The sequence below is a fragment of the Salmo trutta genome, chromosome 4, assembly GCF_901001165.1.
Source record: "Salmo trutta chromosome 4, fSalTru1.1, whole genome shotgun sequence".
NCBI lineage: Eukaryota > Metazoa > Chordata > Actinopteri > Salmoniformes > Salmonidae > Salmo > Salmo trutta.
This window is the reverse complement of record NC_042960.1, coordinates 68693824-68710649: the sequence shown is the minus strand read 5'-3', so window position 1 is coordinate 68710649 and position 16826 is coordinate 68693824. Positions and strand designations below refer to the sequence as shown.

Here is a 16826-nt window from a genome sequence, read left to right as displayed (position 1 = left end):
GGGGGAGTACAACCATTACCTCTCTCCTCTTTCAATAATCTCTCCTTCCTCCTGAAGTGTAGCTTTCCTTCTCTACTCCTCACAAATGTAAAAGCATTGGATTGGTGTTGACATGTGGTAGAGGGAGTTTACATATACCAGTCATTTCTGGCATGGGGTCCAGTATGGACTCTCAATACAGATACTGTATGTAGAACCATAGTAAAGCCCAGTATGGACTATCAATACAGATAACGTATGTAGAACCATAGTAAAGCCCAGTATGGACTATCAATACAGATACTGTATGTAGAACCATAGTAAAGCCCAGTATGGACTATCAATACAGATACTGTATGTAGAACCATAGTAAAGCCCAGTATGGACTATCAATACAGATACTGTATGTAGAACCATAGTAAAGCCCAGTATGGACTATCAATACAGATACTGTATGTAGAACCACAGTAAAGCTCAGTATGGACTATCAATACAAAGTGACCATTTAGAACGAGGCCAAGTTCAATGAGAGGAAGTCTTAAGGATGACAGACATGAAGTGGGAGGGTGGAGATACATGTTTTTGTACCAAACACTAAAGCATGATATGGTAATAAATCTACACCATATTCCCTATGTAGAACACTACGTTAGACCTGGTCAGAAGCACCGTAGTGCACTACGTAGGGAATAGGGAACCATTTGGAACAGAGCCAGTAATTCCCCTGAACATCTTTCTCTTCCTCATCTGGTTTCTTGAACAGCCCTTCACTCCTCCCCTCTTCCTCCCCTCCTCCCTTTTCATTCTATTCTATCAGCCACACCACTAGCTCACCTCCACACAATCCATTTACAAGTTAAAGACACACCTTGGAATAACCTCGACCCATAATAAGACAAAGTGCTCTATGGTCAAATGCATGTAATTGTTTTAATGAAGTGGCAGCTGCATTCATATAGATGATTTCACCAGTCTAGAATCAGTAAGAACATCGATTGAACTATCTGCTTTTTACTATTAAGCCAGAGGCCTGAATATTTCTATAGAAGAAGCCCCTTTTTATATTAATCATCTTAATTAACTAACTCATCAATGTGTTCTTTTAAAAAGACAACTTGATTAACTCATGAATATATAAATATATATTTAACCTGTTATGGCTAGGGGGCAGTATTTTCACGGCTGGATAAAAAACGTACCCGATTTAATATGATTATTAGTCCTGCCCAGAAACTAGAATATGCATATAATTATTAGCTTTGGATAGAAAACACTCCAAAGTTTCTAAAACTGTTTGAATGGTGTCTGTGAGTATAACAGAACTCATTTGGCAGGCAAAAACCTGAGAGATTCCTTTACAGGAAGTGGCCTGTCTGACCATTTATTGGCTTTCTTTGACATCTCTTCCAAAAACTAAGGATCTCTGCTGTTACGTGACACTTCCCACGGCTCCAATGGGCTCTCAGAGCCCGGGAAAAACCTGAATGATGTAATTCAAAGCCCTGGCTGAAACACACGAGCGCTTTTGCTAAGTGGTCTATCAGAGGACAAAGGGCTTAGGCGTGGGCACTGGCCGCCCCCGTCTTTCTGTTTTTCCCTCTGTTTACAGACACGCAGATTCCCGGGCCGGAATTTTATCGCTTTTCTACGAGATAAATTGCATAAAAATTGATTTTAAACAGCGGTTGACATGCTTCGAAGTACGGTAATGGAATATTTAGAATTTTTTTGTCACGTTATGCGCCATGCGCACGACCGTGATTTACCATTCTGATAGTGTCTAGAACGCACAAAGAAAACGTCGCTGATGGAACATAATGATGGATTATTTGGGACCAAACCTACATTTGTTATTGAAGTAGAAGTCCTGGGAGTGTATTCTGACGAAGAACAGGAAAGGTAAGACCATTTTTCTTATAGTAAATGTGATTTTGGTGAAGGCTAAACTTGCCGGGTGTCTAAATAGCTAGCCCGTGATGGCTGGGCTATGTACTTAGAATATTGCAAAATGTGCTTCATCCGAAAAGCTATTTTAAAATCGGACATATCGAGTGCATAGAGGAGTTCTGTATCTATAATTCTTAAAATAATTGTTATGCTTTTTGTGAACGTTTATCGTGAGTAATTTAGTAAATTGTTAGTAAATTCCCCGGAAGTTTGCGGGGGGTATGCTAGTTCTGAACGTCACATGCTAATGTAAAAAGCTGGTTTTTGATATAAATATGAACTTGATTGAACAAAACATGCATGTATTGTATAACATAATGTCCTAGGTGTGTCATCTGATGAAGATCATCAAAGGTTAGTGCTGCATTTAGCTGTCTTCTGGGTTTTTGTGACATTATATGCTAGCTTGAAAAATGGGTGTCTGATTATTTCTGGCTGGGTACTCTGCTGACATAATCTAATGTTTTGCTTTCGTTGTAAAGCCTTTTTGAAATCGGACAGTGTGGTTAGATTAACGAGAGTCTTGTCTTTAAATAGCTGTAAAATAGTCATATGTTTGAGAAATTGAAGTAATAGCATTTCTAAGGTATTTGAATATCGCGCCACAGGATTCAACTGGCTGTTACGTAGGTGGGACGATTTGGTGCCACCTACCCTAGAGAGGTTAAAATAATTGTTATGTATTTTGTCAACGTTTATGATGAGTATCTTTGTAAATTCACCGGAAGTTTTTGGTGGGAAATACATTTTCTGAACATCAACCGCCAATGTAAAATGCTGTTTTTGGATATAAATATGAACTTTATCGAACAAAACATAAATGTATAGTGTAACATAAAGTCCTAGGAGTGTCATCTGATGAAGATCGTCAAAGGTCAGTGCATAATTTAGCCCTGTTTTTGGTTTCTGTGACATATTTCCCTGCTTGGAAAATGGCTGTGTGATTATTTGTGTCTATGTACTCTCCTAACATAATCTAATGTTTTGCTTTCTCTGTAAAGCCTTTTTGAAATCGGACAATGTGGTTAGATTAACGAGAGTTTTATCTTTAAAATGGTGTAAAATTTTGGATTGTTTGAGAAAATTGAATTGTGGTATTTTAGTAGTTTTTGTATTTCGCGCCATGCGATCCCATTGGCTGTTGGCTAGGTGTCCCGCTGGCGGAACGGGTTTCCGCTAGCGGAACGTGTAGATGCAAGAGGTTAAAATCTAGAAAGTCCTCCAGACCCCCTTGCCAGTCTCCAGTCTCTGCCGTCACCTGCAATGGTGGAAACATTGGTGGCCGCTCCCCCTTTGGCCGCTCAAACACCCCCTTTACCTGCTCAGACAGTGCCTCCTGGACCTCCCCCAGGAATCTCTCCAGCAGCCTAAGAGACGTTATTCCTGTTTGTTGTGCCAGGACTACCAGGGTTTTCCACCCCTCCTCTCCCAGCAGTCGCAGGTCACCCAGCCTTTGTAAACCCGCTGCCATCAGTTGCCTCTGCAGGGTGGCTGACTGAACCAATCTCAAAGGGATGGCTGGGTTGTTGAAGATAGGCTCCTCCCACACCCACAGCCCAGGCTCCACACCCCCTTTTTGTGTGGGCCTTAGCAGCTGCCAGGCCCTCAGCACTGCAGAGTAAAAATCTGAGAGACCTGCTGTACTCAGCCTCTCCAGCTTCACGAGGAACAGCTGCCAGTCCAACCCTAATCCACCAGCTCTCCTCAGCAGTGTGCGTGCTGGTTCCCTCCAGCAAACATCAGTATGGTACAGCAGTCTCTGCACCGCCTTTATTCGGAAGGCAGCCATCCTGCTCTCCAGTTCCACCAGACCCTGTCCTCCTTCGTAGACGGTCATGTACAACACTGTCGCCCTCAGCCAGTGATGGCCCGACCAGAAAAAGTCCACCACAGGGAAGATGCCACCAGGTTGTTTTTTATCAGCACCCTCCCTCTATATGACACTTGGGACAGGAGCCACCTCCACCTGGCCAGTCTTGACACCACTGCCTGTGACAGCCCTTTCCAGTTCTTCCTGACCCACCCCTCCCGAGCCCAGGTACACCCCCAACACTTTAAGCCCTTCCCAACCCCACTGCAAACCCCCTGAAAGCAGAGGAGGGGCCCTATCCCCCCATGCCCCACATAACGGAGCTTTGCTCTTGCCCCAGTTAACCTTAGCTGACGAAGCTCCCTCGTACACCTCCAGACTAGTCTCTAGTGCCTGCATATCCTGACCGCCCCTAACCATCACAGAAACATAATCTGCATATGCTGACACTGCTATGCCTGTCACCACACCCATGCCTGTCCAGCACACTCCCTGCAGTTTCCTGCGTAGCAAGCCCAAAAAAAGGTTCAATGGCAAGTGTATATAACTGCCCTTATAGAGGGCATCCTTGTCTATTGCCCCGTCTCACCCAGACTGGCCTACTGACTCTCCCTCCCACCTTGACCGTACATGATGCCCCAGCATATAACATCTTCACACAGGTCAAAAACCTTTCCCCAAACACAGACATCACATTAAACAGGTACTCATGGTCCACTCTATCAAAAGCCTTCTCTTGATCTAAAGTCCAAAGTTCACATTAGAAACTCACCCAGACTGGCCTACTGAGCCCCCCTCCCACCTTGACCATACATGACGCCCCAGCATACAACAGCTTCACACAGGTCAAAAAACTCTTCCCAAACCCAAACACAGACATCACATTAAACAGATACTCATGGTCCACTCTATCAAAAGCCTTCTCTTGCTCTAAAGAGACGAGTCCAAAGTTCACATTAGAACCTCTCGACATGTCCAACATGTCCCTGATTAAGAACAAGTTGTCCGTGATTGAGCATCCTGGTACACAATATGTTTGGTCCTGATGTACTATCGAGTCCAAATGGGACTTCAATCTGTTAGAGAGGACCTTGGCAAATATCTTGTAGTCCGCACAGAGTAATGCCACAGGCCTCCAGCTCTTAAGTTCACACAAGTCCCCTTTTTTGGGCAGGAGAGTCAGAGCCGCCTGACGGCAACTCTCCTACCCCGATGCATTCACTCAACACGGAAAAGAAGTCCAGTCCAATTATTTCACAGAATTTTTTATAAAACTCCACAGGGAGTCCATTGACCCCTGGTGCATGACCGGGGACATCTGGATTACAGCCTCTGCCAGTTCATGGGACAACAGAGGAATGTCCATTTCATCCCTCTGTGCCAGAGAGAGCTTAGGGAGTCTTGCGAACAAGACCTGAGCACACATAGGATCACACCCTTCTGCCCTATACAATTCAGTATAAAACTCTATAGTCCGCTCCCGCATCTCACCCACCACAGAGATCACCCGCCCATCAGACAGCCGTACACAATGCATACCCTTGGCTTCACTGCTCTGTCTTTCCAAACCAAAGAAGAAGGAGCAGGGAGCATCCATCTTCTTGAGCATGGAGAACCTAGCTCTTACATGTGCTCCTTTTGCTTTAACATGGAAAAAACTGCTCAGGTCCCTACGTAATTCAGCTAAATTAGCCTGGAGGCCTACATTGCCTTGCCCCACCATCTCTACCTCCATCTCACTAATACATTGCTCTAGTTCCCCCACTACTCTCCTAGCCTCTGAGGATGAGAGAGCTGTGTACTGTTGACAGAAAAGCCAAATTTGGACTTTCCCCACATCCCACCATTGACTCAGAGACTCATACTCCTCTCTTCACTGCCCCCACCTTTCCCAAATGGTCTGGAAACCTGAGCAAAAAGTGGCATCTTGTAAGGGCTTTACATTGAACTTCCAATAGGATGCCTGCCGGGGCCCTGGTGAAATAGACAGCCGAGCCATGGTTATATGATGATCGGAAAACCCCACCGGGAGAATGGTAGCGCCCAACAGCCTATTGCTCCGATTCCTAGACATATAAAACCGATAAAGTCGGACTGCACTCACCCTAGCCCCAAAAACCTTCACCCATGTATGCTGTCTTGTGTTTGGATATTTAGTTCTCCAAACATCCACTAGGTCAAACTGATTAATGATGTCCTGCTTGGGCTAGGGGGCAGTATTTTCACTTTTGGATGAAAAGCATGCCCAGAGTAAACAGCTTAATACTCGGGTCCAGAGTCAAATATTTTCAAATTATTAGTAGATTTGGATAGAAAACACTCTAAAGTTTCCAAAACTGTTTGACTGATGTCTGTGACTATAAGAGAACTCATATGGCAGGCAAAAACCTGAGAAAAATACAACCAGGAAATGGAAATCTAGTGCCTGTAGTCTTTTCAAGTCATTGCCTTTCTAACACACAGTGACTTAGGGTTCATTTTACACTTCCTAAGGCTTCCACTAGATGTCAACAGTATTTAGAAAGTTGTTTGAGGCTTTTGCGGTAAACACAGAGCAAACAAGAGGACATGGAAGTAGGTGACTCAGAAAATGACATGGGTTTCTGACGCTCGTTCACGTGAGGAGGTAGCTGTGTTCCAAAACATTTTTCAAGACATTGCAATCGTCCGGTTGGAATATTATTGAAGTTCTAAGATAAAAGGCTCTAAAGATTGATGCTATACAACGTTTGACATGTTTGAATGAACGTAAATATAACTTTTTTTGACTTTTCGTTGTGACATTTTCCTCGCGCTTCCTACACTTTGAGTAGCTTACTCAACGCACAAACAACAAGAGGGTATTTCGACATAAATTATGGACTTTATCGAATAAAACTACGTTTATTGTGGACCTGGGATTCCTGGAAGTGCCTTCTGATGAAGATTACTAAAGGTAAGTGAATATTTCTAATGCTATTTAATATTATAGATGACTCCAAAATGGCGGCTATCTGTATTGCATAGTGTATTTTTCTGAGCACAGTACTCAGATTATTGCAGTGTGCTTTCCCAGTAAAGTTATTTTGAAATCTGTCAAAGCAGTTCATTTATAATTATATAATTCTTTGAATAACAGTTTAATATTTTATCAACGTTTATAATGAGTATTTTTGTAAATTGATGTGCCCTTTCACCGGAAGTTTTGGGGGCAATACATTTTCTGAACGACCATGCGCCAATGTAAAATTGTTTTTTTGGATATAAATATGAACTTAATAGAACAAAAAATGCATGTATTGTTTAATATAATGTCCGAGGAGTGTCATCTGATGAAGATTGTCAAAGGTTAGTGTATAATTTTAGCTGGTTTTCTGCTTTTGGTGACACCTGTCCTTGCATTGAAAATGTAAGTGTCATTTTTTGTCTATGTACTGTCCTAACATAATCTAACTGTATGCTTTCGCCGTAAATCCTTTTTGAAATCGGACAATGTGGTTGGATTAAGGAGATGTTTATCTTTCAAATGGTGTAAAATAGTCGTATGTTTGAGAACTTTGAATTATGACATTTTGTTGTTTTGAATTTGGCGCTCTGATTTTTCACTGGCTGTTGAATAGTGTGAACCGTGGGGGGGACGGTAGCGTCCCACGTAGCCCTGAGAAGTTAATACTCCCACTGACACTGAATGAGGCTCTTCCCCATTTCTGTCTTTTGTAAAATCCATTGTACAGTTCCAGTCCCCTCCGACCACCAGCGTCTCCTCAGGCGTTACCTGTGAGAGCTCCTGTCTCAGACTCCCAAATAGAACCCCTCTTTCTCTCCCTGTATTAGGCGCATACACGTTTATAAAGACAAAACCCATGTTGTTAATTTCTGCTTGAACAACAAGCAGCCTACCCCTACACACCTCCTTTGAGGAGCAAATTTTTACAGACAGACCCGGTGCAAAAAGGTCTGCCACCCCTGCACTAACATTTGTCCCAAGGCTCAACACACTTGCCCCTTTCCACCAGAGCCCCCAATCGACTTCATTCAACACATCGCTATGTGTCTCCTGCAGAAACAACACCTGTACTTTTTTTTGTTTTACATATTCACCCAACACACTCCTCTTTCCCGCATCTCTGGCACCATTTATATTGAGTGAGCCTACCCGAAGAGTCTCCATAAGAAGTGGGAGAAAAGCCAGCAGAGAAATATACCAATAGCAAAGCTCAAAAAGCCCCAGTGTCAGAAATAAAATATACATCTAAACAGTGTCTGAAGGTAAACCTTTACGCACTGTTGTGACCCACTTCCTCAACCTAAACCGTTTCCTGGGTGAGAGGACACCATGCCCCTCATTTTTCATAGCATGTTGTACTGATCTTACAAACTTTCTTGGATCAGAAAAAAAGCCTCAAGATTAACTTTTTCCCCCTTGGTCTCATTCAGGAACCTTATCAGTTCTCTCAACGTGTACTTAGACCCCTCTGCTTGACTGGCTGTAAGCTCCGGGCCTATTGAAGAGGAGTCTGAACAAAATAACTCCTCTTCCTCAGACTCACTTTCCTCCTCATCTCTATCTCCCACCCTGACCAGCTGCTCTTCCTCTCTGGTCAGGGCATCTCCCACAGCAACAAGCTAAGTTTCCATGGTGCCTTTGACCACAACCTTTTTCCTTTTCACTTGACACCCTCATCATCCCCCCTAGTCTCTTACACTTCCCCACTATACTCTCCTCATCCACTAGCATAACCTGACTAGACCCAGCATCATCTACACCACCCTCCTTAGCATAACTAGGCCCAGCCTCAGCTACCCCACCATCTCTAGCCTGACTAGGCCCAGCCTCATCTACACCACCATCTCTAGCCTGACTAGGCCCAGCCTCATCTACACCACCCTCCATAGCATGACTAGGCCCAGCCTCATCTACACCACCATCCCTGGCATGACTAGGCCCAGCCTCTGCTGTCTGCATCTCATTACCCCCTGCACTTTGACCTCGATTTCCCCACTGGCGCTTGTACCTTGTACCTTGTCTACGGCCTTTATGTGGGCACGCAAAGCTCTTATGCCCCAAATCCCCACACTCAAAACACCGTAGACTATCTGTGCTGGCAAACCCTGCATAGAGCCTCTCCACATGCCTCACTTTAAAATGCACATTTAGCTGTTGCTCATCGTTATTCAGAAACATAAACACTTGCCTCCGGAACGAAATAACGTGCTTAACAGCATCTGTCTGAAAACCTTCCGACAGGACACGAAAACCGCTAGCAAACTTACCAAAACGACTCAGCTCTTTCCCGATTTGATCATCCGTAATAAACGGAGGCAAATTTGCAACAACCACTCTTGTTGAAGGGTTAGAGAGAGGTGAAACTGGCACCAACACATATATTCCGCTAGCAATTAGCCTACCAACCAAATTTGCTCTTTTCATGAACACAACCACAGCTTTGGTCATTCTAGAAGAAGAATATATAAATTAAGCTCCTACCTGTTCACCGACCGCGAGCAGAACCTCAGTTCAATGGGTCTGAACAGAACTGGGGGATGTCAGACATGAAGATGCCTAAACACAACTGGAATATTCACCCACACCACTAGCTCACCTCCACACAATCCATTTAGAAGTTAAGGAATGAATAACAAAGGAAAACTATTACTAGATGAAGTTTAGTGTTGGATTTTTTTTTCTTCCCATCACCATAAATCATATTTAACTAGTATGGGCTATGTGGGACGCTAGCGTCCCACCTGCGGGACACACTCCCAACAGCCAGTGAAATAGCATGGTGCGAAATACAAAATATCAAAATTACCATAATTCAAATTTTTCAAACATAAGACTATTTTTCATCATTTGAAAGTTACACTTCTCCTTAACCTCTTGCATCTAGACGTTCCGCTAGCGGAACACCGCTCCAATATCCAATGATAGGGCGTGGCGCGAAATACAAACTCCTCGAAAATCCGAAAACTTCAATTTTTCAAACATATGACTATTTTACACCATTTTAAAGACAAGACTCTCCTTTATCTAACCACACTGTCCAATTTCAAAAAGGCTTTACAACGAAAGCAAAACATTAGATTATGTCAGGAGAGTACCCAGCCAGAAATAATCAGACACCCATTTTTCAAGCTAGCATATAAATGTCACAAAAACCAAAACCACAGCTAAATGCAGCACTAACCTTTGATGATGTTCATCAGATGACAGTCCTAGGACATTATGTTATACAATACATGCATGTTTTGTTCAATCAAGTACATATTTATATCAAAAAACAGCTTTTTACATTAGCATGTGACGTTCAGAACTAGCATTCCCACCGAACACTTCCGGTGAATTTACTAAATTACTGACGATAAACGGTCACAAAAAACATAACCATTATTTTAAGAATTATAGATACAGAACTCCTTTATGCAATCGCGGTGTCCGATTTTAAAATAGCTTTTCGGTGAAAGCACATTTTGCAATATTTTGAGTAGATATCCCGGCCATCACAGGCTAGCTATTTTGACACCCACCAAGTTTGGTACTCACCAAACTCAGATTTACTATAAGAAAATTTGGATTACCTTTGCTGTTCTTCGTCAGAATGCACTCCCAGGACCTCTACTTCAACAATAAATGTTGGTTTGGTTCCATATAATCCATTGTTATATCCAAATAGCGGCGTTTTGTTCGTGCGTTCAAGACACTATCCGAAGGGTAACGAAGGGTGATGCGTGGACGTGTATCGTGACAAAAAAATTCAAAATATTCCATTACCGTACTTCGAAGCATGTCAAACGCTGTTTAAAATAAATTTTTATGCGATTTTTCTCGTAAAATAGCGATAATATTCCGACCGGTAGTCGTTTTTTTTGTTCAACGACTGAAATAAGAAAATGGCCTCTTCACGCGCACACGCGCACCCGTCTCATTGTTCTTAGATCGACCACTAACCAAATGCGCTACTGTTTTTCAGGCAGGGGCTGCAAAGTCATCATTCAACGTTCTGGCGCCTTCTGAGAGCCTATGGGAGCCTTAGAAAGTGTCATGTTACAGCAGAGATCCTCTGTTTTGGATAGAGATGACAAAGAAGGCCAAGAAATGGTCAGACAGGGTACTTCCTGTACAGGGTACTTCCTGTACAGAATCTTCTCAGGTTTTGGCCTGCCATTTGAGTTCTGTTATACTCACAGACACCATTCAAACAGTTTTAGAAACTTTGGCGTGTTTTCCATCCAAAGCTACTAATTATATGCATATTCTAGTTTCTTGGCAGGAGTAATAACCAGATTAAATCGGGTACGTTTTTTATCCGGCCGTGAAAATACTGCCCCCCTATCCATAACAAGTTAACCCAACCACATTGTCCGATTTCAAAAAGGCTTTACAGCGAAAGCAAAACATTAGATTATGTTAGGACACCACCTAAACAAAAAAAAACACACAGCCATTTTCAATGCAAGGACAGGCGTCAACAAAAGCAGAAAACCAGCTAAAATGATGCACTAACCTTTGACGATCTTCATCAGATGACACTCCTAGGACATCATGTTAGACAATACATGCATTTTTTGTTCTATCAAGTTCATATTTATATCCAAAAACCCCATTTTACATTGGCACATGACGTTCAGAAAATGTAGTCACCCCAAAACTTCCGATGAATGGGCACATCAATTTACAGAAACACTCATCATAAACATTGACAAAATATATAGCAATTAATTAAAGAATTATAGATAAACTACTCCTTTAAGCAACCGCTTTGTCAGATTTCAAAATAACTTCACGGAGAAAGCACATTGTTCAATATTCTGAGTACTGAGCCCCACCGTCAATGCAAGCTATACAGTTAGCCGTCCAGCCACGGCATTGACAAAAGTCTAAAATATGTTAGAAATATTTTCTTACCTTTGCTGATCTTTGGCTGAATGCACTCGGAAGGACTCCCACTTCCACAAGAAATGTTCATTTGTTCAATAAAGTCCATCATTTATGTCGAAATAAATCACTTTGTTGGCGCATCCAGATCACCATTCCAAAATGCATGAAGCGCATCTGTCCACCGTTGATGAAAAGTTATAAAGTTCCCTCAGCATTTGTAGAAACATGTCAAACGATGTTCACAATCAATCTTTAGGGTGTTTTTAACGTAAAACTTCGATAACATTCCAGCCGGACATTAGCAGATTCATTACAGAAGAAAAAGAAAAATGGCTAGCCATGCGTCCCCGCGCATGAGGTAAGTGACCTCAGCCAGACCACTTACTGTTCCGGGTGTTATTCAATCAAATTGCATAGTAGAAGCCTCAAATAAAGGTTCTAATGACTGTTGACATCTAGTGGAAGCCTTAGGAAGTGCAAAATGACCCCACAGACACTGTAGTTTGGATAGAAAATCATTTGAAAAGACTACAACCCTCAGAGTTCCCACTTCCTGGTTGGACACCTCTCAGGTTTCTGCCATATGAGTTCTGTTATACTCAGACATCATTCATACACTTTTAGAAACTTTAGAGTGTTTTCTAACCAAATCTACTAATAATATGCAAATATTTGACTCTGGGCCCGAGTATTAGGCAGTTTACTCTGGGCACGCTTTTCATCCAAAAGTGAAAATACTGCCCCCTATACCTAAAGAAGTTAATCACTGAACAGTAGCAGACCTAACTTCATCTGTTCCTGACTCTGGATAGTGGATTAAAAAGACCATCAGTCTCCAATGATATTAAAGTACTATTCTGAACATTACTGATATACTGAGTGGCAAGTCAAGATATCTGCTGGTTTTATTGTTTGATCAAGATCACCACCAGCTGGACAGGCTTAATGTTGCTGGACTGAGCAGTATGGGAGGATGAAAGATGACACATTTAGGGACGGTTTCATGGACATCTCCAATTAACATGCATTTTAGTACAGGACTAGGATTAATCTGTGTCCGTCCCATATAGTTTAGTTAGTTAGTTAGTAAGTGATACTACCTGTTCAACGCCACTGAGGAGAATTACATAGAGACAGAGAACCAACTGAGAAAACATATCAATGGTTCTGAATGACAACCAATATACATCAACACCATACATCATGATTCACGGAAATGTACAAGATTAAAACATTGTATTTGATAAAAATAAGTATATTGCATTTTAATTCAACTGTACAGTCAGACAAATTATTGTACAGAAAAACAGACCATTAAATCTGGGGACCATCACCACCAGCATGACTAGTATCTATGTGGACCCTACTACAGTTTAACCAGCTCAGCTATAGACTACACCAGCATGACTAGTATCTATGTGGACCCTACTACAGTTTAACCAGCTCAGCAGTACCAGAGAGACTAAACCCAGGATATAGGGGCTGAGTGAATGTGGTCTGGACTCTGTGGAGGAGGGTCATTGTGTCAGAGACACTGTAGAAGGACAGAGTACCTGCCTTGTGATCAAGGTACACTCCTACTCTGGAGGACTGAGGGCCTGATACTTTAGTCTCAACATTATTGTGTCTGAAACAATAACCACCACTACAATATTGTAAACTCCAGGACTTGTTATGGTGTCCAAATGCCTCCTATTATCTGTCTGTCCCTGTTCTGCTGATGTCTTTATATGAGACTGCTGTATAAACATCACCTCTCAACTCCACCTCCCAGTAACAGCGTCCAGACAGACCCTCTCTACACAGAACCTGACAGTAGTTGGTAAATCTGTCTGGATGGTCAGGAATTGGTTGGACTTGGCGTGTAGTGGTCACCTTTCTGTTCCCTTCAGACAGAGAGAGGTATGTGCCTGCTGAGTTTGGGTCCAGTGTGAGCTGACAGGAATCTGGGAAAAGAGCAGAGCAGAGACCAATGAGGGGAGTCAGAACAATAAGTTAAGTCAGATACTGTATCTACCCTGTCTTTGATTAGAGCACAGCAGAAATCAAATCAGAGAAATATGAGGAGTCAAATAGATATCCAGTCTTTGATTAGATCTACTGTTGCTATATATTTCTAGAGGGATTGTTAGGAGTGTCAGTAAAAAGAGACTGTTAGTTACCTCACAATAAAGAGACTCACATTGTAACAACTGTTCTCTGGTCTTGGGCTCTGGAGGCAGTACAACATCCACTATATTCACTAGAGACACACAAACACATTGACAGAGAGAGGGGATGTTATCATCATACCATATTCCACATGTATATGACTAGTAGGGAGCTTTCAATGGTCTAAAGTTGATGTTCTTATTTTTGTCAACACACCTGTAGTGGAGATCGTTGTAAAGCCTTTTTGAAATCGGTCACTTATGGAATTTGCAAAAATACCAGAAGCATTAAAACGATGAGGAGTATTGGTTAAGATCAAATCAATCAAAGAGGATTTCAGAGGATCCTTTATATTCAACCCCGTTACACTGTTGACAATCTGAGTGAGATTATAGGTATTGCATAGAATTTAGAGTTGATCAGAGTTAGATGTTAACCAGTCCTGATTCAGATCACCCATCAGGACAAACTCAGAGATGACATGCTGTGATAACAATTTGAAAATACAATCCAGAGAGCCAACAGTAGCAGGTGGTCTATAACAACAAGATACAACACTATTTAAACAGGAGCCAAGGTTTAGGTTCAAAGACAGATATTCAAAATGCTGAGGTTTAGTAGATGTCAGAACGACCGCTGTGTTTTACGTATACAGCAACACCACCACCCTTAGATTTACCATCTGCACTAAAACCATTCTAACCATTTATGCCAATTTTTTTGTGTGTAATAGGTTTTTTGAGCCAGGTTTCAGAAAACATAAATACATCAGGGTCTGCAGTTTTTATCCATATATCCACAAAATCAGGCTTCGGGCAGAAAATTTCTTACATCCATTTGCAGAAACTTCAGGCCGCTCTGCCTATTTAATTGGGCAGGGGGAAGAACATCAGGACCTGGGTCAGATTGCAGACAGTAGAAGCAGCAAGGTAATGGCCAGTCTAGATCGGGGGTTACAACATGTAGATTTACAGACAACACTTGAAGGACAATCCATAGTCACCAGAGTCTTTAACGCCACATATTTCAGGAGATGTGTAAAGTCCAGAGACATGGTTATGTACAAAGAAAACAGTCCTGACATGTAAGAGCAAGAGCCCCATTTCTCTCATATTATTTGGGAGAAATGTGCATAGATCTCACGTGCATTTACGGAGCAAGTGTGTGGTTTCTCCCAAAACTCGAAGGAGAAACAGTCATATATTTCCTCATTCACAGAGCAAGCGTGTGGTTTCTCCCAAAACTCAATGGAGAAATAGTAATATATTTCCTCATTCACAGAGCAAGCGTGTGGTTTCTCCCAAAACTCGATGGAGAAATAGTAATATATTTCCTCATTTACAGAGCAAGCGTGTGGTTTCTCCGAAAACACCTACTCATTCAAGGGTTTTCCAAACTTTTGACTAGTACTTTATGTTAAAGATTGTTCACCCCAATAGCAAAGGTTCATACCTCTAAATACCATCTTATTAGATGGAGCCACTTCCCCCCATTAGTTTGGGATTCAGACCTGCAGCCATCTTGATTTCAGACCACTTTGGAGAAGTGTTCCACAGGCAGTAAATCTATTGTAGAATAAATGGAACCTGGATCCATTTCATTCTATTAACATGGTTGATGTGTGTTATAGCAGTAATGGGGTTAAACTGATATTAAAATGACAACTCCATAGGTGGTACCAGGTCAGGGGAGTTCATCTCTGCTCCCAGCATCCCTGGGACAGTACTGATCAACATAGCTGACCTGATGCAGAGGTGGACCAGTGATGTTTTCCTCTCAGTGGTGAGACTTGCCCTTCCATTTGAAACACCTTTACCTAATAAGATCATACAAGACGTTTTTGTCTTATTGATATTTGAATCCAGGGTTGTATTCGTTAGGGCACACTGTAGCAAAACACTTTTATTTTCTTAAGGTCAGTTTCATTTTCTTCAGTTTGGTGCCTAGTGAATATGACTCAGGTCTCTGTGGAAACATCAATGTAAATTCACCTTTGATTTTTACTCCTCACTTTCCCTTTCAGGTCCATAGGGTTTTACTGCCCCCTGCTGGAGACTGGAGAACACTGCAGTCCCTGGCTTTCTTTGTGCAGCTGAAGGATGAGGTCCTCATCACCTGTTGTGATGGGTCCAACAAATATCCCCAGGTGAAGGCAGGGTCCTATCTCATCCAACACTTCAATGACTCTCATGGAAGTGAGCAGTATCTAACATGAATTATTTTGTGTTATGCAATTATGTTAGTGAAAAAGTATGTCAGTAATGAGAGAATATAGTTGAAGTCGGAAGTTTACATACATTTAGGTTGGAGTCACTGGTAAACCACAGTTAGGTCCAGTATGGACTATAAATACAAGTCACCATTTAGAATGTGACCCTGTTCAATGGGTCTGAACAGAACTGGGGGATGTCAGACATGAAGATGCCTAAACACAACTGGAATATTCACCCACACCGCTAGCTCACCTCCACACAATCCATTTACAAGTTAAAGACACACCTTGGAATAAATAACAAAGGAAAACTATTACTAGATGAAGTTTAGTGTTGTATTTTTTATTTCCCATCACCATAAATCATATTTAATCACTGAACAGTAGCAGACCTAACTTCATCTGTTCCTGACTCTGGATAGTGGATTAAAAAGACCATCAATCTCCAATGATATTAAAGTACTATTCTGAACATTACTGATATACTGAGTGGCAAGTCAAGATATCTGCTGGTTTTATTGTTTGGTCAATAGCACCACCGGCTGGACAGGTTTAATGTTGCTGGACTGAGCAGTATGGGAGGATGAAAGATGACACATTTAGGGCCGGTTTCCTGGACATCTACATTGAACATGCTTTTTAGTCCAGGACTAGGATTAATCTGTGTCTGGGAAACCAGACCATATAGTTTAGTTAGTTAGTTAGTTAGTTAGTGATAGTGACCTGTTCAATGATACTGAGGAGAATTACATAGAGAGAAAACTGAGAAACATATCAATGGTTCTGAATGACAACCAATATACATCAACACCATACATCGTGATTCATGGAAATGAACAAGATTAAAACATTGTATTTTATCATATATG

The 16826-nt window shown here is 41.9% G+C and overlaps 1 long non-coding RNA gene and 1 pseudogene across 1 annotated transcript; one reads left to right on the top strand and one right to left on the bottom strand.

Annotated features, from left to right (window-relative positions):
• The window catches only part of LOC115191446 (E3 ubiquitin/ISG15 ligase TRIM25-like), a 52590-nt pseudogene extending 36578 nt beyond the window's left edge, over positions 1-16012 (top strand).
• On the bottom strand, positions 735-16294 carry LOC115191493 (uncharacterized). Its single transcript, XR_003877698.1, has 2 exons — positions 16245-16294; positions 735-847 (listed from the first exon to the last, which is right to left on the bottom strand). It is a non-coding gene; the product is annotated as an uncharacterized LOC115191493 (long non-coding RNA).
• Positions 16295-16826: the final 532 nt, after the last annotated feature.